This window comes from Emys orbicularis, chromosome 1, assembly GCF_028017835.1.
Source record: "Emys orbicularis isolate rEmyOrb1 chromosome 1, rEmyOrb1.hap1, whole genome shotgun sequence".
In the NCBI taxonomy this organism is placed as follows: Eukaryota; Metazoa; Chordata; order Testudines; family Emydidae; genus Emys; species Emys orbicularis.
The window spans coordinates 278,282,455-278,306,398 of NC_088683.1; positions in this window are offsets into that span (position 1 = coordinate 278,282,455).

Genomic DNA, 23,944 nt, shown 5'->3' on the forward strand with positions numbered 1-23,944 from the left:
AATGTCAACTCCACTGGGGAGGTGATCTTTAATGAGGACCAAAATGACTGCTAAATAGATGGAGAACAGGGTTGGGGCATCCTTGCTTAACCCCAGTTTTGATGATGAAAGGCTCCATCTCAAGGCCATTACAGAGAACCATGGCAGTCATCTGATCATGGAGAAGACTTAGGACCTTAATAAATTTTGGAGGGCAGCCAAATCTGGCCAGCACCTTCCACAGGGCTTCACAATTGACAGAGTCAAAGGCCTTTGTCAACTCAATGAAGGTGATGTAGAGGTCCTGATTTTGTTCCTGAGACTTTTCCTGGAATTGGCAGGCAACAAAGATCATGTCAGTTGTCCCGCAGGAAGGTCTAAAACCACACTGAGATTATTGCAATATTTCCTCAGCAAGTAATCAGTTTACGAGGATACAGGCAAGAATTTTCCCTGCTGCAGATAGCAAGGCAATGCCTTGATAGTTTTCACACTCCGACTTATCTTCTTTCATAAAGATTGTAACATTGTTAGCATTTCTCAAGTCTTCTGGGATCTTCTCATTACACCAGATATGGGGGGGGAAATTGTGGAGCTTCCTTATCAGTTCTTCACCTCTAAACTTGTAGACTTAAGCTGGTATGCCATCTAGCCCTGCTGCCTTGTTGTTCTTAGTTTGCATAATGGCTCTTGTTCCATCTTCGAGGGTGGTGGTGTCAGCAAGAGATGTTCTTTCAGGTTGTTTAGGTATAGATTCTATAGTGGCATCAGAGACAGTTGACTCAAGGTTCAGGAGTAACTGAAAATGCTCCTTCCATCTGGCTTTGATGGCTTCACTATCCTTAAAATATGTTGACCCGTCTTGGGCTCAGAGTGGTGTGGATCCATGGGAGTATGGACCGTAAATGTCATTTATTGCCTGAAAAAAAACCTCCTGGTGTCATGCTTATCAGTGTAAAGCTCAATCTCCTTGGCCTTTTCTCGCCACCACCTATTTTTGATGTTATGGATTTTCTTTTGGGCTTCTGCCTTGAGTTGCTTGTATGACTCTTTCTTCTGCTGGTGTGATACATCGTTTTGCCACATGCAATTAGCTTTTCTTTTCTGGTCAATCAGGCCCTGAATCTCAGCATCATTCTCATCAAACAAATCTTGGTGGTATTGGGTGATATAGCCAATGGACACAGCACATGCTGAGAGAATGGCAGTCTTTAATCCCTTCCAGAAATTTTCATTATCATCATCAGCTGTAGGCATGGCAGCAAACTTCTCTTGGAGACACTGCTGAAGTTTGTCCCGAGCCACTATATCTTCAAGAGACTTGACATTGAATTTCTTTCCTACTGATTTTGCCTGCTTACGATGCCTTGAGGTGATCTGGAAATTCATGATTGATCTAACAGTCCCTCTTTGGGGACTGTCACCATCTACCATAGCATTGCAAGTAGGGTTACTGTACATCTGGGTTTTCCTGGACATCGACTCTTTTTTTTTTTTTTTTTTTTTTTTTGAGGATCCTTCCTCCGACTGTGCGAATTTTTCAGGTGACAGAAAATGTCTGGGATTTTTTGCAGAGCATATATTGTAGCTCAGAAAGAGTTCTGATTGGTCTGTTTTCAGATTGGTCCATCCCCTGCATCCATAACTGATTGGTCGATTCTCTTGCAGTCAGAGCTGCTGGATGCAGCCCACTTAGGCCACACCTCCCAGCCCTGGGGATGGGGTCCCACAGGGAGACACTGACTGATGGCTGTCACTGCATCCTGGGTTTGTGCCAGCCATCCTAACATCATGACAGGGAGTGACACTGCATCTCACTGCTAGTGAGTACCCCCACCTCGAGCACACCCAACTGTATTTCTGCTACAGCTTCCCCTCCCTCGTTCCCTCCATTCTTCCTACCCCCACTCCCGGGCAGTTTTGGGAACCTGAAATATGGTAACACTAACTGTGGGGAGGATAGGAATGATTTCTCTGCTTCAGTGGGCCCACTCCTTCTCTGGGTAATTCTAAGAGATCCCTGCCAGAGATTACAACCATGGGGCTCATAGAAATATTTCTGTAAAAGCAAGTGATTTACTTTCCAAATGCAACAAATAATATTTTAATTAAAAAAATCTCAGGAGAGGATACAAGTTGCCAACTCTGATGATTTTTTCATGAGTCTCACAATATTCATTTTTTTCTTAAAGCCCCAGCTCCTGTAGTATTCTATTCATTTATTTGTTTTTGGGTATAACCCAGAAACCACAATCAGGACTCAATCACAATAGGCATTGTGAAAAAATAGAGGACAGTCTCTGCCCCAAGGAGTTTACAGTCCAGCAAGACGAACTAATCTACGGATCTAGACGAACAATTAAGCAACTTGTCAGAAATTATGTGATGCTAGGTTGCCTAAAGGAGTCTGTGAAGGTTATAAACTCAATTGCTGGACAATTATTGTGATTATGAAATTCATCTGAAAGCAATACTCAGTTGAAAGTCAGAAACCACCTTATCACCCTAAATTTTACAGATGAAGGTTATACGGTTATCTACATAAATAAAGCAGAAGGGGTTTTACTGTTGTTGAATTATTTTTTGGGTACAAAGCTCTGAGAGATGGTTGTTCTTAGAGGTTAGAAATTGGGCCTTATTCTCTAGTGCATTATTCCACTTCCATGCTGATATAACCAAAGGGAATTCCACTAATGTAAAGGAGGAGTAACAGTACCAGACACCTTATCCATATAGTAATGGGACTAGTTTCAGTTATTGTTAAAGAAGCATTAGTCTAATTTGTATTTAGTTTAAATAGAAGCTGAATACTTTTGAAAATCTGGCCCTTTAAATCTCAGGTATAAAATGCCTTATGTTCTGGTACTGAATTATTGAATTGTTCACAACTTCAACACTATTAAGAGTACCATATTTCATTCCTATTTGGTTAAGATCTGGTTGAGCCAGAGTAAAGCAGCACTAATTATTCAGCTGTTACGGAGGGGCTTTATATTGTACAGTAACTAAGCTTCAGCACCACTGATGGAATATCATCATCAGATCAGGCCTGAACCTCTTCACTGTACTGTAAACTGAATAAATAGCAAGTCTTAGTCTGTGGTTTACTTAGCAATGGTTTATGTAAGGACTTTGCTTCTTGGTCTCTTGATGTGTGTTACTACTGGGATTACAGTAATTATAAACATTTCAAATGTAAAGAAACAGATCCTCAGCTAATGTAAATTGGTGTACCTCCTTTGAAATCAATGAAGCTATGAAGACTTATGCCAGCTGGGGAGCTGGTCCTAAATTGCCAGAATCCAATTATCTGTTTTCTTAAACAAACATGCTATAGACAATGGATAGAAGGAACTGATGCTTTTAATTTGGGTATGTGACACTTAGATACACATTAGATAGATGTGATTATCTGTAAAGCGGAATTGCAAGCTAATTTCTGAACAGAATCTGTGAGTACATTTCCTGGGGAGAGGGATAGCTCAGTGGTTTTAGCATTGGCCCCCTAAACCCAGGGTTGTGAGTTCAATCCTTGAGGGGGCCATTTAGGGAACTGGGGTAAAAATCTGTCTGGGGATTGGTCCTGCTTTGAGCAGGGGGTTGGACTAGATGACCTCCTGAGGTCCCTTCCAGCCCTGATATTCTATGATCATTTGTTTCTGGCTGTTTATTAATAGGACAGAATTGTACTCTGCCCCCACTTATGGAAGCATGAGGTGGTGCCTGGGTGTGTAGGTGTTAAAACTGTTCAAGTGTGCACTAGTGTTTATGTGACAGCCATCATCAAAGACTGAACTGAGGACATACAGAGCTAAAAGTATGACTCTCTTTACAGCTTGATCAGAAGAGCCAGGCTCACAAGTTGAGAACTGTAACAGATCCATATCCTCTGTGTATCACAGAGGGAGACAGGTAGCACTATTCTGCTCTATTTGCACCTACACACTTCAGATGAATGTCCTGTATGTGCACAAGTAGAGGCCAGGGGGCTCAAAATCAGGCTCTACAAACCTACATTTATACCAGACTAGGTAATTATGCTCATGTCCAGTATTTGGTATGTCAATGAATTAATAAAATATTAGAAATATTAGAAATATTTAGTTATTTCTTAAATCTCACTTTAATTAAATTTTCACAAAACACAGCAATCTTCTAAACAAGGAGACTTCAATATAATGAAATGTTGTAATCAGTCAATGGAAAAAAGCTTTAATCTATATTGTATATATGCTATACTTTGTTTTCAGATCCACTATTGGGACAGACTTGCTTTAGGGTAATGCTATCCCTATTAATAATTCATCTGTTCTAATTCCACATATATACATAGTAGCACCAGATATTTATTTTTGAAAGTTGGCCTCCACACTTTCATCCTCAAATTGCAGGTGAATACAATTATGGATGAAACTATTTATGGATGTTATTAATTAATGTGAACTGGATATTTAAATATGTGATTTATCTGTGCAATCAGTGGCATAGATTACTAAATTATGTCTGCAAATAAATGTAGGCAAAAAACTGTGGATGTAGTTATTTGCACCTGAGGAAGGATACAAAGAGGCCATGTTGAGGCTGGCACAACATCATACCCATAGCATTAAATTCTGCCCTTAGATGCACGCCTGTGGTAGACTACACTATTGTGCACATGTATGAGAAGTAAATATGAACAAGTAAAGAGAAACCAAAGCCAAGTAAGGGTGAAAATGAGCCATATTAACATTTATACAGACACTTTATGAGTTCTAGTGCAAAATGTAATTGGGTAGAACATACATATTAATAAATAATGGTTATCGGAACCAACTGATATTCAAAAGTCATCTTGAGCTCTAATGCCTCAAAGCTGATAGACATTCTATGATTTTGATATTATTTCCAGAAATTCTAGACACCAGAAACTGTTACTTCAGGGAATTATGACAATCAGCTTTGGTAAGTACTGTATGCTCCAATTTGTCTGTGCAGTGCCTAATACATTTTGATTCCATAAAATATTAAGTAATAATAATAATTAATTAATTAATTAATTAATAATAAGCAATTGTCTCATTCACTGTGCAGTCTAGTATGCAGGCACAAGTCCTACAGAGAATAGTACTGGATCATATAGCACTATATTGCAAAGCAATATGCATCACGACAGAGGTAAGTTTGCTCAGGCAAACTTATCTTTTGAATCATTGCACTTCCGCATGTTTCAACATAAATCTAAAGATTTTTAACACTATCTTTATTGAATGTTACAGAATTTTTGTTTGATACACATTTCCCCCAAACAGCATGCTTTTTTTCCATAGCAAATAATTTTTTTAATTACAAGAATATAAACTAAATCCTTCTGTCACATCTATTCGAGTGTATAATATACCATATGCTGTACTGAAACAGGAGATATCGCTCCTAGGTAAAATCTTGGATCTTAACTCTGTTTACAATGCTGCATTGTCAATATTGCAGGTCTAGCTGCACCTCTGTCTCCTTCCTGGGCTCTCTGAATGTACTCTGTTTTTCCATCAGCCTTTTCAATATAACTCATTATAATCATACAGTGAACAACCCAATAACCAGGTCAACATGAAATTTTCATAAATTATTAAATAGCAACTTCACGTCTGTTACATGCACATTCATCCAAATTTCATTCTTGCTAATGTGAGATCTTCCCAATTCCTGCAATGTCAGTAATCTATATCTACTGGCAAGGATTGCTCTTCTCAGTGGGAGTTCTGAAATAATATGGATCTTAATAAGGATGGTGTGTGTACACTAAACCAGTCCTTGCTGTCCCCTTTGCATAGCATTAAGTGCTCAGCACTAACCCTGCAGGGTCTTTGCACTGAATGATCACAAGACCTCTCACTGTGACTTGTACCTGCATGGATGTGCACAAAGACAGAGGCTCCTTGTACGGTTTGTTTGAATGTGTATGTCAGGCTGTCTGGAGTGGCTCACAGATAGGGTTGCCAGCTGTCCAGTTTTCGATTGGAACGTCTGGTCAAAAACGGACCCTGGCAGCTCTGGTCAGCACTGCTGCCCGGGCTGTTAAAAGTCCAGTCAGCAGCACAGCAGGGCTAAGGCATGTTCCCTGGCTGCCGTGGTTCCGCACGGCTCCCGGAAGCAATGGCATGTTCCCCCTCTGGTTCCTATGCGTAGGTGTAGCCATGGGGCTCCTCATGCTGTCCCCGCCCCAAGCTCTGCCCCTCTAGCTCCCATTGGCTGGGAACCATGGCCAATGGGAGCTGCGGGGGTGGCGCCTGCGTACGGGGCAGCACGCAGAGCTGCCTGACCACGCCTCTGCATAGGAGCCAGAGCAGGGACATGCTGCTGCTTCCGGGAGCTGCTTGCTGTGCCACCCGGAGCCTGCACCCCTGGACCTCCTCCTGTGCCCCAAACCCTGGCACAGCCCTGATCCCCCTCCTGCCCTCTGAACCCCTTGATTCCATCCCAGAGCACCCTGATCCCCAAACCCCTCATCCCTGGTCCCACCCCAGAGTCCCCACCCCCAGCCAGAGCCCTCACCCCCTTCCACAGCCCAACCCACTGCCTCAGCCTGGAGCCTCCTCCCACACCATAAATTCCTCATTTCTGGCCACACCCCGGAGCCCACACACCCAGATGGAGCTCTCTTGCTCCCCAACCTATTGAGCCAGCCCACTGAAAATGAGTGAGTGAGTGAGGGTGGGGAGAGCAAGTGACAGAGGGATGGGGGGATGGAGTGAGCGGGGGCAGGGTCTCAGAGAAGGGCCATGGCAGGGGTGGAGCCTCATAGGAGGGGTAGGGCAGGGGGAGGGGCAAGGGTATTCGTTTTTGTTCGTGTAGAAAGTTGGCAACCCTAATCACAAACATTCGAGCCAACCTCATGACTGACTGTTACAAACCAGGGCACAAACACCAAATCAGCTGTGTGTTCTATAATTATATTTCTCCAACCAAGTTACAAGTGTGAACTCTTCAATCACTATAATAGCCTTAACATGGAGTCACAGAGATAAACTGGAGTGCCAAATGGTTATCTTGCGACCCAGGCAATCTTGCCTTTATGATAGATGGTCACTATACCAAAAATCACAAGAATATTCAGGTTACTTCCAATTCCAAAGGATCAGTCACTTATATCAGCTCAATTGTACCTCAGATCTCACACAAAAGACAACACTTGCAGCCAATCCTGTAATAAAGTTACTAAAGATTTACTAACTAGGAAAAAGAAATTAGAGTAATTTACATGGTTAAAGCAAATAACTCATTGGTGAGTCTATGTTTACAGTTTTAGGTTGCAAAAAGTAATAAAAGCTGTGGTAAATGTGCAAGTTCTATATCAGGGGTTCTCAGACTTTTGTACTGGTGACCCCTTTCACACAGCAAGCTCTGAGTGCAACCCCCCTTATACATTTAAAAACACTTGTTTATATATTTAACACCATTATAAATGCTGGAGGCAAAGAGGGGTTTGGGGTGGAGGGTGATGCTCGCGACCCCCCATGTAATAACCTCATGACCCCCTGAGGGGTCCCAACCCCCAGTTTGAGAACCCCTGCTCTACATGTTATTTAGGGCTAACCCAGGCTAAGCAGCTTGGGGATTCCTTGTTTATGCTTAGAAATATTGGCCTGTCGAAATTCCAAGTAACATATTGATGACAATTTCTTCTTGACTGAGGTTTTTATTCCCTTCCCTCAGAGTTCAAGCTCTGATGGGATGATTGTTTGTGCATGTCCCCTCTTCATGGCTGTGGGGGAAACATTCAAAAATGTCTTTTGTCCACTGATGTTTCACAATGGTTTATCTGGTGTCTATAGGCCTTCTTTTGTTGGGCAGGAAATTACACTTCTTGTGGTAAACTAGTATTTCACACTAGGTAATGCTTCTCCCATTTCCAGTTTCATAGCAAACACTTTTATAGTTACAGAGCAAACACTTAAATATTGTGTCAAATATCCCTTATTGTATTAAATATCCCTTATGACATGGGATACAGATATTATAAGTGAGATTAATGCATGCAGCAACTCACATGCATTTCATAAAGTCCAAACACTAACACATCTTTATAAATCTAATACCTATTGTAACAATACTAACACACAGGTGAGCCAGACTGGTTTTCAGCTATGCATTTGTCAGTGTGCAGTGAGTGCTAGGGGCCTTGGCATGAACTGGCACCTGGTCTGCCAGAATCACAGTGCACACTGGAATCTTTTTTATCTGAATGTAGGAGGGTTTCTACTCTGGCTCTTATTCTGCATCTTTCACCAAGGTACTTGTGTCTAGTTAAAATTTAAACTCATGATGTTCTGTCTACTTAAATTTCCCTAGATACCTCAGGGGAATATAGTACTCTTTCATTCCTTTCTTAATCTGTTGCGTAGCACTGTGCAAACTTAAATAGCATCCTCATCCATTCATTTGTGTTTTGTTTTCAGTGGTGGATAATCACACTATATAATTTGTAGATAAGCCTTAAATTGGCCAACTGTTGAATTCTTTGAATATGAAAGTACATTTGTTATTATTGGTTTGTTTTATGGTAACTTTTAACTAATCTTGTTCTTTAAGGCTGTTTTTTTCAACTGTTTTCCAATGGGAAAAGGGTTTTCAGCAAAACAAAGTGCTTTGTGAAGCATGTCCACTTTCTGTGAAAATTTCAACTTCTAATGAAAAAAGCAACAAAAAATTGTGACTTTCAACTAAAATCTGAAATATTTCCCCTGAAAATTGAAACATTTGATTAAGAAGTGCTGCCACACTGCCTCATGGGAGTGGTAATTCAGGTGCCTCATGTCCCATTCTCTTATGTGGACAGGGATCCCCAGTTGAACTACATCTCCCAGAATGCACTGCCACTGCTCAGTAACAGGAGGAGACCACGGTGCATCATGGGAGATATAGCCCTCACTTTTTTCTTTTAAGTAGAAAATAATGCCTTGTTCAAAAATATAATTCTTTATCTTTTGTTGTAGAATAGCTACATATTGTGTTAATTTAGTACAGTGACTAAAGTGAAATCCCTGCAAGCTGCATGGGTGCTTTTTAAAGACACCATAATAGAGGCCCAACTTCAATGTATACCCCAAATTAAGAAACACAGTAAAAGAACTAAAAAAGAGCCACCGTGGCTTAACAACCATGTAAAAGAAGCAGTGAGAGATAAAAAGACTTCCTTTAAAAAGTGGAAGTCAAATCCTAGTGAGGCAAATAATTTGGCAGTGTTTATGCGCCTTTCTAAGTGCAAGAATGTAATAAGAAAAGCCAAAGAGGAGTTTGAAGAACGGCTAGCCAAAAACTCCAAAGGTAATAACAAAAATGTTTTTTAAGTATATCAGAAGCAGGAAACCTGCTAAACAACCAGTGGGGCCCCTTGATGATCGAGATACAAAAGGAGCGCTTAAAGACAATAAAGTCATTGCGGAGAAACTAAATGGATTCTTTGCTTCACTCTTCACGGCTGAGGATGTTAGGGAGATTCCCAAACCTGAGCCGGCTTTTGTAGGTGACAAATCTGAGGAACTGTCACAGATTGAAGTGTCACTAGAGGAGGTTTTGGAATTAATTGATAAACTTAACATTAACAAGTCACCGGGACCAGATGGCATTCACCCAAGAGTTCTGAAAGAACTCAAATGTGAAGTTGCGGAACTATTAACTAAGGTTTGTAACCTGTCCTTTAAATCGGCTTCTGTACCCAATGACTGGAAGTTAGCTAATGTAACGCCAATATTTAAAAAGGGCTCTAGAGGTGATCCCGGCAATTACAGACTGGTAAGTCTAACATCGGTACCGGGCAAATTAGCTGAAACAATAGTTAAGAATAAAATTGTCAGACACATAGAAAAACATAAACTGTTGAGCAATAGTCAACATGGTTTCTGTAAAGGGAAATTGTGTCTTACTAATCTATTAGAGTTCTTTGAAGGGGTCAACAAACATGTGGACAAGGGGATCCAGTGGACATAGTGTACTTACATTTCCAGAAACCCTTTGACAAGGTCCCTCACCAAAGGCTCTTAAGTAAAGTAAGTTGTCATGGGATAAAAGGGAAGGTCCTTTCATGGATTGAGAACTGGTTAAAAGACCGGGAACAAAGGGTAGGAATTAATGGTAAATTCTCAGAATGGAGAGGGGTAACTAGTGGTGTTCCCCAAGGGTCAGTCATAGGACCAATCCTATGCAACTTATTTATAAATGATCTGGAGAAAGGGATAAACAGTGAGGTGGCAAAGTTTGCAGATGATACTAAACTGCTCAAGATAGTTAAGACCAAAGCAGACTGTGATGAACTTCAAAAAGATCTCACAAAACTAAGTGATTGGGCAACAAAATGGCAAATGAAATTTAATGTGGATAAATGTAAAGTAATGCACATTGGAAAAAATAACCCCAACTATACATACAATATGATGGGGGCTAATTTAGCTACAACAAGTCAGGAAAAAGATCTTGGAGTCATCGTGGATAGTTCTCTGAAGATGTCCGTGCAGTGTGCAGAGGCTGTCAAAAAAGCAAACAGGATATTAGGGATCATTAAAAAGGGGATAGAGAGTAAGACTGAGAATATATTATTGCCCTTATATAAATCGATGGTACGCCCACATCTCGAATACTGCGTACAGATGTGGTCTCCTCATCTGAAAAAAGATATACTGGCACTAGAAAAGGTTCAGAAAAGGGCAACTAAAATGATTAGGGTTTTGGAACGGGTCCCATATGAGGAGAGATTAAAGAGGCTAGGACTCTTCAGCTTGGAAAAGAGGAGACTAAGGGGGGGATATGATAGAGGTATATAAAATCATGAGTGATGTGGAGAAAGTGGATAAGGAAAAAGTTATTTACTTATTCCCATAATACAAGAACTAGGGGTCACCAAATGAAATTAATAGGCAGCAGGTTTAAAACAAATACAAGGAAGTTCTTCTTCATGCAGCGCACAGTCAACTTGTGGAACTCCTTACCTGAGGAGGTTGTGAAGGCTAGGACTATAACAGCGTTTAAAAGAGAACTGGATAAATTCATGGTGGTTAAGTCCATTAATGGCTATTAGCCACGATGGGTAAGGAATGGTGTCCCTAGCCTCTGTTTGTCAGAGGATGGAGATGGATGGCAGGAGGGAGATCACTTGATCATTGCCTGTTGGTTCACTCCCTCTGGGGCACCTGGTATTGGCCACTGTCGGTAGACAGGATACTGGGCTAGATGGACCTTTGGTCTGACCCGGTACGGCCGTTCTTATGTTCTTATGTTAATTATAAGTATTATTTATTTATGGTAGTTTATTCTGTGCACTGTAATTTCCAAATCCTGAAGAATTTATCAAGTGGATTTCTCCATCACTGGCAATTTTAAAATCACATTGGGATGTTTTTCTAAAAGATATGCTCTAGGAATTATTTTGGGGAAGTTCTATGGCCTGTGTTACACAAGATGTCAGACTAGAGGATCACAATGATCTCTTCTGGCCCTGAAATATAAGAAGGAGGGGCTCTGTTTCAATGGGTTCACAATATAAGGGAGCACATCATTCTTTAACTACAAGGCCCTTTATTTGTTCAACAACCTATCTTTTTCCTGCTGGTTTATACCCATTTCATGTTTTAATCCTAGAGAGTGATATCCCACCTGGCAGGCAATCTGCTAGAGCAGAGATAGTTGCCTAGTCAAATTACCAGTGTTCCATGAATTCTGAACACAACTAATACATCTGTCAGTTCATTTCTTACGCTAGTATTCTTTTTTCACAATGTATTCTTGACCCTAGAAGGACGAAATTTATATGACTAACTGGCATGAAGTGAATTAATATTTGAAGGCTTGAAAGAAATGGAGTGATGTTACTGGAGCTATCTAGGGCTAACCCCAAAAAACCCTCTTATTTAAGCGAAAGGGAGTTTTGCCAGAACAAGAATAGCGAATCAGTCCTATAATGTCATAGTATTACATTCTTTGTGTGTATCCCAGGCATACTTGCAAACAAAGATATAATGTAGATGTATTTTTCCTCCTAAAATATTTTAAACAAGGAAAAAATGCATTCAAGATTATATGAAGGGGACTAATATCTGACATCTAATTGGAAGAAATATTTTATTATGTAATATCCTTTCCAGAGGCATGTTTATGAGGTAAAAGTATGTGGTGTGCAATTTATACAATACAAAAAAGCACAGAATGGAATGTACTGTTTGGAGACTGCTTTCCCAAGGCTTCAAAAATGCACTTAGGTTTTTCTTGTAGAAAATTATTTCAGTGATTTTCACTATGCTGATATACAGTAGCTGACAATTTGTGCATTAGAAGCAAGGTTTAAAAGTTGTAAGAAAACAACAAGCCAAAGAGGTAAATAAATGGATTGTATACAGTGTTCCCTTAAGAGATTAATGTAAATATAAAATTCAAAGAAAATTCAAAGAATGATTGGATGTATTGGGGAGATTTTTAATCCCTCTGGCTAGTCTGACCCAAAGAAAGAAATCAGTAGTTGCGGCATCAGTGGGCCATTGTTTTTTGTGGCAGAAGTTGGCATGAAATGCTCTCTGTTGGCTTTGGGAAATTCCTGCTTTTGTTTCACACAGCACCACAAACCCAAGCGTGGGATCTCTTCAAATGGGTAACTTTAGAAAGCACAAGTATTTCTGAATCCACCCCTTTCTTAGGTGAAAAGTACATTTAACTAAAAAAAAAAATAAGTGCTGAATATAGATGTTTCATTACTTGACACAACCTGACAAAACCCACCTTTGCATATGGATGCTGGCTTTGTCTTTTGCCACATTTAATTATTTTAATTTTCAAAGTGAGTAAGCATTCAAGAACAGTACCAATTTAAGGGTTTCTATCTTTAGAAGCAGCACTTCATAATCAGCCTATGATTGGCACATATCTCAGTGAACCTATTGTAAAATTCCTAGGATTTCATCTTGAAGAAAATTTCAATAAGACATTTATTTAAATGTTGAAGACATCCAAATGACTTTAAAGAACTGATACATGTTAATGGTTTTATGTATAGAGCATTATATGCTCCAAGAATTACTTTAGCCTCGTGCTAGAACATAGACATCAGGGATTTGGAACCCAGGAAATGCCATATACATCTAATCCAGCACCATGCCTCTGACAGTGGCAGTACCAGGTTGGGTAGAAATCCCTGGAATGTACAATCATGGACTAATATACCTGAAACATGCTACTGGGGATAATCAGAGTTTTGACCCACTGTGTTACCTATGCTGCAGCAAGAGGGAGTTTTGCTGGAGATTAGACTGTGTCAGCTCCCTGCCACACCAGTCTGTCTTCCTCATCAGCAGCCTCCTCAATGCTCTCCCAGCCTGAACCTCACCTAGAAGATAACAATTAGTGAACTCCAGTCCCCGAGCGCCTCAGAGATGTTTCTCTGAAATGTACAGCCCCTAACACTGTACAGTCTCATAAGATATTAAGTTTGCTGCTCTGTTAAAGAGTCAGTACATCACATCTTATTAATTTAAGTGGGGGTAAATAGACCTTTCCCTTCAAATCCATTGTTGATTTGGTTTATAGTAAAAGCAAAACCATCTTATTAAAAAAAGAACATGGATGATATGATATTAATTAAGGCAGTGGTTCTCCACCAGGGGTACATGTAGCCCTGGGGGTACCCAGAGGTCTTTCAGAGGGTAATCAATTCACCTACATATTTGCCTAGTTTTACAACAGACTACATAAAAAGCACTAGCAAATTCAGTACAAACTAAAATTTCATACAGACAAAATAAGAAAGCAAGCAATTTTTCAATAATAGCGTGCTGTGATACTTGTGCATTTTATGTCTGATTTTGTAAGCAAGTAGTTGTTAAGGGAGGTGAAACTTGGGGTACGCAAGACAAATCAGACTCCTGAAAGGGGTACAGTAGTCTGGAACAGTTGAGAGCCACTGAATTAAAGAATAAATGCAAAGATGGTATAGCAGATAAAGGTGTAAACGCACATCTAAAAGTCTAAAACTTAATCGAGCAAGATGCAGTCTTTGTTCAAGAAGGTTTCTTTTACCCACTGTCTCCTTTCCAGCATTTTACTGGCAGTCTTGGCCCAGCATCTATCACAGAGGTAAAATTGCTTGATTACTTTGTCCCCTCAGGTGCTGGATACAGCTGGAACCTCTCTCTATTCCTTATATTCCAAAAGGAATTTGTCTTACAAGTCAGGAAGGACTTCTGGGGAGTCAGCCAGTTTGCTTTATTAAAGTTTTATTCCTTTCTCATTCACTGGTTTGTTATGTAATGAATCCCACGATCATTAAATGGTGTCAGAAGTGCTAAATGAGAAAAAAAAAACCTGCAATCATTTTGAAGTTAATTCCTGTGTTTGCAACTGAACGCAGACACAAAGGGAGGCACCAGAGAAGCAGGTGGAGCACCAAGCACAGAGGTTTTTACATGTATTTGGTGAGCATAATAGTAGCATGATTAGCTTAAGAAGGGGAACAAAAGAAAAAATGAATGTGTTGTAACCTCCATCCAGTCTGCAATTGTCAGGCAATGTTGCACAGAACTGGAAAACATTCAGACAGAGATTTGAATTGTATTTAGCAGACATTGGGTAGAGGAGAAAAATGATAATGTGAAATCATCAATCTTTTTGAATGTTGTTGGAGAGGAAGGATTGAATATTTAGAACAACTTTAAGTTTGAAGAAGGTGAAAGCATGAAGTTAAGTAAAATATTGACACAATTTGAGGACCATTGCATGCCAAAAAGGAATGAAACCTTTGAGAGACACAATTTTTTACATGCAAGCAAAAAAACTGAAGACACCAGTATATTCCCCAGGAATTGAAATTAGGGGTTTGTTTTAAAATACAGGGGTGAGGACTGATGAGGGGTGAGACTTTTAGGGTGAAGGTGGACTGTATGGCACCATAGTAAAACTGAAAAATGTTTCACTACAATTTTATTAGATTTAACTCATATTTTTAAATCATCACACAAATTAAAGTTGGCTACACAAGCCTACTATGAAGCATTGTATCTACACCCTTTTTGGTTTCTTGTTGCAATTTTGCACAACTCTGTTAATGAACTTCTTGAATGCAGTGCATTCATTTTTGGTGATTTTTCCTTCATGATATGCTCATGATCACACAGAAGGCAACTTCTTTCAGAACACAAAATTCTATTCAATGAGGGAAAAGAACTGGGACTGGAAAGAGATGAATTCCTACTTCTTTCATACCAGGAAACAGCACTAGTGATGATAAAGAAAGAGTTGAAGTCAAATCTTGATTCGTTCATCGCATGATATTCCACTCTGTGTTCAAATTCTCTATTCTGTCCTGATCCATTCTGTCCATTGCAAGTAGTGCCTCACTCCACTCAACTGTTGGTGTTTTATAAGACAGACATTTGTAAAAACAATGTAGAAGTTGATATAATCCAGAAGTTGCTGTTGTAGAGATGTAAGGATCAAGTCTGTGTACTTTACTTTTTCAGCTGGCTTAACAAACACTTCTTGTCCTCTTCATTTAAGGAGTCAATGCAAGTCCCCTAATTAGTCAACTTCAGAACTGAAGTCTTTCCTTCTTCCAGTATGTTTTAAATGGATATGTCTCTGATTGATCCAAGTGTTAGGCCCAAAAAGAAAATTGTAGAGCAGTTATGCCAACCTAACCAGAATTAGGCCAACAGAGGTTTCTGGGTAGTCCCCGGGCAGAATCGAAGACATAGTTGTTTAAGCTAAAAAAGTGAGATAAAAGGGGAGTTGCATTCCTGTACCAGGTGTGCTAAGAACAGTGTGCTCAGAAGATAGATTAGGAGACATACTGCCTTCACTCCCTGTTTCTGTTCTTTGTATGTTCTTAACTCCCCCTTTCTCCTAGTTTCTGGTGCATGACAACAAAGCTGATAAGAAGTTGCTGAGGCATCATGAATGGTTTGTAGTGTCAAGAAAGATAGATATGCATGGATATTAAAAGTTTCTAACTAATCAAGGGGGTTGGGTTGTTTTAAGCAAATTTCTATGACGTGACGGAACTGTCTATATAACCTCACTAGTTATTGTAATTGTGGCTGGTTCTCTCTGGAGACAGGCCTCTCTCTATTGTTGTGTGCACTCCTCAATAAAGAGCTTGTCACTGGACCTTGCTGGTGTTGCCTGTCTCTCTGCGGTCAGACAACAAACCATGCCATCTGGGTTCGAGTCCCCGACAAACTTGGCACCCCAGATGGGACTCGTCTGACTCTCCAGCCTGGGATCAGGCTCTGAAGCAACGCAGCACGCATCCTCCGGTTTTGAGGAGCCTTGCCTGGTGACCTGATCCCTGTGTCGGCGATAAGGCATGTTCTGCAAACCAGCTGAAGCCAGTAGAAACCCAGCAACGTCCACCTACCCGTTGAGTAGGATCCAGGTCTTCGGGGTTCGAGTCCCTGGGGAGGTAAGCGATCGCTAGATATTGAGAGGTGGGGTTAGAGTCCCCTTTTCCATCTCAACTGGGGTTAGAGTCCCCGGGTTGGGGTTAGAGTCCCTGGATTGGGGTTAGAGTCCCCAAGGTGGGGTTAGAGTCCCTTACCGTCTAAATGGAACAGTTTGGCAGTAAATGCCCGGGGAAGCCCCGTTGTCTCTGATACTCAGAGATTGAAAGGGAATCTCTGGAACAACCGGTCTGACTAAATCTAAGATGAGAAATTTATGCCAAATTCAATGGCCTTCCTTTACTGCTCATTTGTCCCCCTCTCCCCCTTCTCTGGACGTTATACAAAGACATGGCCAGTCTGGACGTACGTGTGTGAGTATGAAAGTGTGCCCACTCTCAGCCGCAGTAAGTCTGAGAACCGGAGAGGGGTTTAGCATTCCTTTCTCCACTCCGGTTGACTGGGAAGGGTGTCAGGTGGATCTACCCCAGTCGTAGCAGGATTGGGCAATAGAGAAGTTGGAGAAAAGGGAAAAGTTGTGTACTTGATAACTAGAATTAAGCAATTAAGAGCATAGGTCATGAACCAGGCAGCAACTCAAACCTACGCCCAGGGCAAGTTGCAAGCCTTGAGAATGGACTACCAGGCAGAAAAGGAAGACTAGCTAAGCAAGTACCGGTCCTTCAAGGACTTGTCAGAATTTAACCATTTGTGTTTGCATATGCTGTAACAGCAGTGTGTTTGCCACAAAAGAAAATTGAATAGTTAAACGCCAATGGGCCATGCGTTTTTGCCCTGGTGGCAAGCCTCACGAGGGAGGACTCGGGTAGCCTTGTGAGTAAGAATGTTTAAGGGAAGAGACCAGGAAGGGTGGGGGCTAGTTGAGAAGCCCACCCTCCTAGCTAAATTGATAGTGGAACAAGCCGCTGCCCATGGAAGGGACGGTTCAGCGAGAAAAGCAGTATCGGGCCCAAGCGGGCAGGCAAGAGATAGAGAGATTAGAAAACAGGTTAGAAACTTTGAGGGCATAGTGGAAGGAAAGGAGTAAGTAATTATAAGCATGGGGATTTCAAATCCCCAGGACAATAATTGAAATGGTAAAATCTGAGTTGATTGGGTGTCCTTTTGGGAGACAAGCAAGTGATTTAAGAAAAAAGAGTGAGAAGTTAACTCTGTAGTTGCTAAAGGGAATTAAGCAGTGAAACTTGGTAAGAATGTCTGTAAGTAATCCAGGCAAGAGGTTATTTAAGTGGAATTATTCGACTATGAATAATTTAGTCGAATTTGCTGAAGAACACTCCTGCTGTGTACAATCTGTATTTTATAAGTTTGAGATGAATTGGTATTGTTTAAAGTTGCAAAACCGAGAATACTTTTGCCAGGCACAGGAAACTAGTGTTGTTTAAGGTATTTAGCATTGAATCCTTAAGGTGACTTAATGCTTTACAAGATGTAAAATGTTTTAAATAAAGACCAAAGGTTGTGGCTGCAGCAGGGTAGTCAAAGCCAGGAGAATAAAAGATTTAAATTTGTTTTTGGGTAACAAAATAGCAGATAAAAGATCTGGTGAAGAGAGAGAAGGACAGTGCCCCAGGCTCTGTGAGGTCGAGCTGTCACTTTGTTGTGGGTGCATGGAGATTTTGTAAGCATAAAAAAAACAGTTACAGCTTGTGTAGAAATTGATGTGGCTAGCGTTGTGGAAACTGAATTGTGGAGAGGATGTGCATTTCCCCCAGAACATGTGCAGTGTATACTGTAGCAGAAGTAAAAGAAATGCAAACCTACCAATATAGGTTGTGTTGTCTTTTTCAGATCACTGTGTGTTTGAAAGCAGGAGTTAGAAGTAAAAGGCAATCAAAAGTCTGGGAAAGTTAATTGTGTCCTTTTTTAAAGTAAGAATCTTTAAGCTGTGAATAGCTTTGGATCTGGAAGCACGCCAGAAAGCATCAGTATTAATGCAAATTATCTAACTGATAAGATAGAAGCCACTGAAACCTGGGCTGCCTATGAAACAAATGCAAGGTAATATGGGGTAATGCCTCTGTTTTGCCTGAAATATTTTAAGCAAATGACTGACTGCCCAGAAGGGGTAGACCTCTATTCTTTTGTCTTTCAGATCATCAGAGAAAACGGATGCCAGCTGAACAGCATTCAATGTAACATGCATTTACTGGTACAATAGGAATTATTTTTGTGTTCTATGTCCTGTCTTGTGGTGTTTGTCTTGTGGCCAGAATTGTTGTGTTTAATATTTTCATAAGACAGTCTAGTTCAAAATTAAATAGAAGGGTTAAATAAAAAAGCAGGTACTTGTTTTATTCAACTTGGAATACAAAGTGTTTGGATAAATCAGGAAAAATGTAATATACTAAAGTCTAATACATTTGCTTAAGTAAGAAAAAAAAAACCTTCATTGGTCAGATCTTTTAATTGAAAATTTTTTTTTGTTAAAATTTGCATATCAACAGTCTTTGGAAGCAAGGACATGGAAGGTTAACCCACTCCCCATATTGCACATGGGATCCTTCTGGCAACCTCAGATTTCTAGCAAGAGGGGTGGGGAGGGAGGAAAGCCATTGGACACCAGAGGTTGTACCGAGTGAACTCCTCAAAAGTGGGTGTGCTTGTCCTGGTTTGTTGCTCCAAAGCTCTGTATATAAGTTATTTTACTGGAAGGGTGTATATGGCATACATTAAATAATAAGGCTAATGTACTGTATAATGGCAATGTGTATGTGTTCATTGTTGGAAAAAGGTGTATGAGTGAAGGGTGGAAGTTTCCTTTGTAGGTTAAAAGAAGCCAAGAAGGGGAGAAGAAAAAAGAACAGAACGAGTTAACTGGAAAAAAATAGCTAGCAAGCGCAGTCCAAAGATAAGACGCTGGCCCCATCCAAGGACACTGCCCACAGCTAAGACTTGGCTGACAGCCAAGAAAAGGGGGGCTTGAATAAGCCCAAGCAGCTGTAAAATCTGCAAAACACTGCCAGGCATTAATGCAATGTGTTAGGTTTTTTTTTCACAGGTAAAGAAGCACTACCCAAAGACCGTAGCAGCCCTGCCATTCATTGAAACCAGAAGACTGAGTCTATGTAAAGTCCATCAACGAAAGACTGCTTTAACTCCATGCTGAAAAGGCCCTTTCCAAGTCCTGTTAACCACCAACACTGCTGTGAAGTGCCAAGGACTGCCTACCTGGACCCATGCTTCTCACTGCAAAAAGACCCCTCCACCTCGGGAGGACTCTCCAACTAATGATCAGCCTATTCTTCCTTCTAGCTCTGCTGTGCTTTCTGGACAGCAGGAAAAAGAAAAAAAGACAAGGTGAAGTGCTAGTAACCTCTCCCTTGTCCACTGACAGACCTACTGTGCCTTTGGATTTTTCTGGAAAAAGCAAAACCATTACAGGGTAATGTGCTAGTAACCTCTCCCCTGTATAATGCTGAACCACACTGTTTCAGAAAAAGAGAAGAAGGAACACTCGCTCCATTAAAACCACCAAAGTCCAGGGATTCCTGACTACAAAAAACATTAAGAACTGACCCTGGTAAAGAAACAAAGAATTATACACTGGCAGGAAAAAACTTGTGGGACCCATGCTTAGGAATGTGGTATTGATTGGATTTTGGGGTTTATTCTATAGGCTGTGCCCTGTGTTTTGAATAAGTCCTTCAGCATGTATTGCCCTCCCTAATTGGATTTTAAATGACAAGTACCAAAGGCACCTTGTTGCCACTGCCCCTGCCATCTCCTCCATTACACTATTACCCCTGTAACACATCCAAATACAGACAATGCCATATATTTAATAAAACCAATGGCCAAGGCCTTCACACTTTAGTGATTTATTTAAATATTGTTTGAAAAAATTATTTTTAAGGTTCAGGATATCCCATATAAGCGAACAATTAAATAAAAAAAAATAAATCAGTGGAGATAAAAATACATAATATCACTACAAGTGAACCCCAAGAATTTGTAATTGAAATTAATGGGTTCTATAGTGAAGTAAATATAATGGCTGTTCCTGGAATTTGCACTGTGTTAAATGAGAGAGGCCCTGATTGGTATTTGGTCACCCAATTAGTGAATAATCAAACGAATACCCAAAGAGTTTGTTCTGCCACTGGAAATTTTACCTTCATAGAAATTATTCCAGTAACTAATAATGTTACCTGTACCTTATTGCAATACACCCCTTCTTATGCCATTAATATCAATGCCTCCTGGAAATACATAAAGGTGTTCAACCAACAGATGTGGTATAGTACTACACGGAAAAGAGATGTATTAGGATATCAATGGACTGTAATTAATGCTACACTACGGACTGTTAAATTTTTATTGCCCTTATCCAGTTTCCAGATAACCTCTATATACCCAAATTGTTCAAAGGGGGCTGCTATTAAATTAGCACAACAGAGGGCTTGGGTTATTTCCTCTAGAAAGAAAAAAGACTTGACCGGATCCCTATGGGATGGGGACAATAGTGCAGCAGCAGTTTGGAATATTTTTAAGAACCAAGAACATGATAAGAAATTGGGGCAACTAGAGAAGGCCACTAGCCTTATCTCTGGGGCACAGCTAACCCAGGTACAGGCTGGAATTGGTGAGTTACATGTTATCTCCGCCCTTGGTTCTATAACCCAGAAGTTGCTGACAGAGATGGTATTGAATATCACTGAGGCTGGGAAGGCATTGCAGTGGGATCTAGCATGTTCAGGCTTGGCCCACTGCCCTTACAGACACATCAGGAGTACCATCTGATCTGTGGCCATGGAGACATACTTGGAGACTTTCTGGGTGAAAGTGCAGACGTTCTCAATGCTCCTTGCAAGCATATGGACCGGTTAGGGGTGTGTGGGCTCCCACATACCAAATCCTGCCGGGTCCATGGGGAGGATGCATGTGGAATTGGGTAATTCACCGAGACATCTGGGAAATTAGACTACCTCCAATGCCCTGGTGGACTTGGCAACCGCACAGAGAAAACTAAGGCAGATGATTCTCCAGAACCGCTTGGCTCTAGATATCTTACTGGCCTCTCAGGGAGGAACATGTGCACTAATTGGGCAAGAATGCTGCGTATATGTTCCTGATGTTTATAACGCCACCTGGGACAGAGCAAACCACCTCACATAAGTAGCAAAGGACCATGGAGGGGAGCGGGTTGATTCTTGGTGGAGCAACCTGTTTAATTGGGTTCCAGACATAGGTGGCTGGATTCATAAGTTACTTCGCAGTGCTGTGGTAATTATTTATGGCCTAATAGTTTTGTATGTTATTCTCCGATGTGGGTGTTGAATAGGCACCAAGTTGTGCTCCACCCAGTAGTAATTAGTTTAAAATTCAGTAAGAGTTGCAGCCAGTATGTCCCAAGAGTCCCTTTAAGGTACTCTAGGGACAAAGGGGGGATTGTTAGGCCCAAAAAGAAAATTGTAGAGCAGTTATGCCAACCTAACCAGAATTAGGCCAACAGAGGTTTCTGGGTAGTCCCCGGGCAGAATCGAAGACAGTTGTTTAAGCTAAAAAAGTAAGATAAAAGGGGAGTTGCATTCCTGTACCAGGTGTGCTAAGAACAGTGTGCTCAGAAGATAGATTAGGAGACATACTGCCTTCACTCCCTGTTTCTGTTCTTTGTATGTTCTTAACTCCCCCTTTCTCCTAGTTTCTGGTGCATGACAACAAAGCTGATAAGAAGTTGCTGAGGCATCACGAATGGTTTGTAGTGTCAAGAAAGATAGATATGCATGGATATTAAAAGTTTCTAACTAATCAAGGGGGTTGGGTTGTTTTAAGCAAATTTCTATGACGTGACGGAACTGTCTATATAACCTCACTAGTTATTGTAATCGTGGCTGGTTCTCTCTGGAGACTGGCCACTCTCTATTGTTGTGTGCACTCCTCAATAAAAAGCTTGTCACTGGACCTTGCTGGTGTTGCCTGTCTCTCTGCGGTCAGACAACGAACCGTGCCGTCTGGGTTCGAGTCCCCGACACAAGTATAGCATTGTCACAAATGCTAACATTCCGGAGCAAAGTCATTAAACGTAGTCCACCGAACAAATGTTCCTTTAATGTCCCTTCTCCCTCTCCGTACCCCACTCATAATTGTTGTCCTTGGTCAGTGAAGACCCAGAGTTCAGAGGTGCTTTCACATGAGTTCACCTCCCACCCTGGGGTGGGGTGCAGGGGAGAAGGCACCTTGCTCATTCTTCCAGCTGCTCACCACTTGTTTGGGCTGGTCACTCTGGCTACTGTTGATTGTCATGCCAATGGCCCAGCACTGTTACCTTCTGCTTCTACCTGCCTGTGGCGGGGCCAGGCTTCTCCGCCTTAGCCCGGAAGGAGTTAAGCCCCAGGGACTGACAGCGGAAGTCTCGCCTCCCTGGGCGGACTGGGCATGCTCCAAGTGCTATAGGAGTATAAAGGGAGGGAGACCAGCCCCTTCTGGGCTGGAGCCCGTAGGTGAAGGACCTGCCGGGGAAGCTCCTGCGGCGGACCAGCCACAGCCGGTGGCTGCGCCGGGAAGAGACGCCGTCCACGGCCCGCCGGCGCCCCGGCGGTTGGAGGAGACCCAGGGGACGACCGAACTCGCCGAGTACCAAGGACCCGTCGACTCCTGGGAGACCCCAGCGGAGACTCCGGTAGGAAGGGACCCCGGGAGGGTGACAGAGTGGTACCTCCCCCCCCCCGGGGAAACTCAGCGTGTTTCGGTCGGAACCCCCCCGCTGAGTTGGTGAAAAAGCCCTACGCTACCCTCCACCCGAGGGTTGCTTTTGGGACTCCGGCCACTAGGCCACGCTACGCTCCACCCGAGGGTTGATTTTGGGACTCCGGCCGCTAGGCCACGCTACCCTCCACCCTAGGGTTGCTTTTGGGACTCCGGCCACTAGGCCATGCTACCCTCCACCCGAGGGTTGCTTTTGGGACTCCGGCCGCTAGGCCACGCTACCCTTCACCCGAGGGTTGCTTTTGGGACTCCGGCCGCTAGGGCACGCTACCCTCCACCCGAGGGTTGCTTTTGGGACTCTGGCCGCTAGGCCATGCTACCCTCCACCCGAGGGTTGCTTTTGGGACTCCGGCCGCTAGGCCACGCTACCCTCCACCCGAGGGTTGTTTCCGGGACTCTGGCCAATAGGCCCTACCGCCTGGTAGCCGAGGGCTGTGTTCCAGACTCCTGCCGTTAGGCCGCGTCTCCTTGAGGAAAAGGGGACGTCATAGACTTTGGCCGCTAGGCCATACTGCCCTGGACCGAAGGGCTATTTGACAGACGGTGGCGGATAGTCCATGCCGCTTGAAACCTTAGGGGCGTGGACCGTCACACTTGGTACCAGAAGTGGGGAGACGCCCAGGACCTTCTAAGAGGTCCAATACCCGGAGTCTAGACGATGGAACCCCTCCCGCCGTCTAAGATGGATTCCGAGAAACTTTTAAAGTGGCTGCTGGAGAACCAGCAAGAACAGGTGGCCCAACAGCGACAACAACAGGCACACCTGCTGCAACAGATGGCCAGCCAGCAGCAGCTACAGATGACCCAGCACCAGGAACAACAGCAGCAACTCCTTCGGGAGTTGG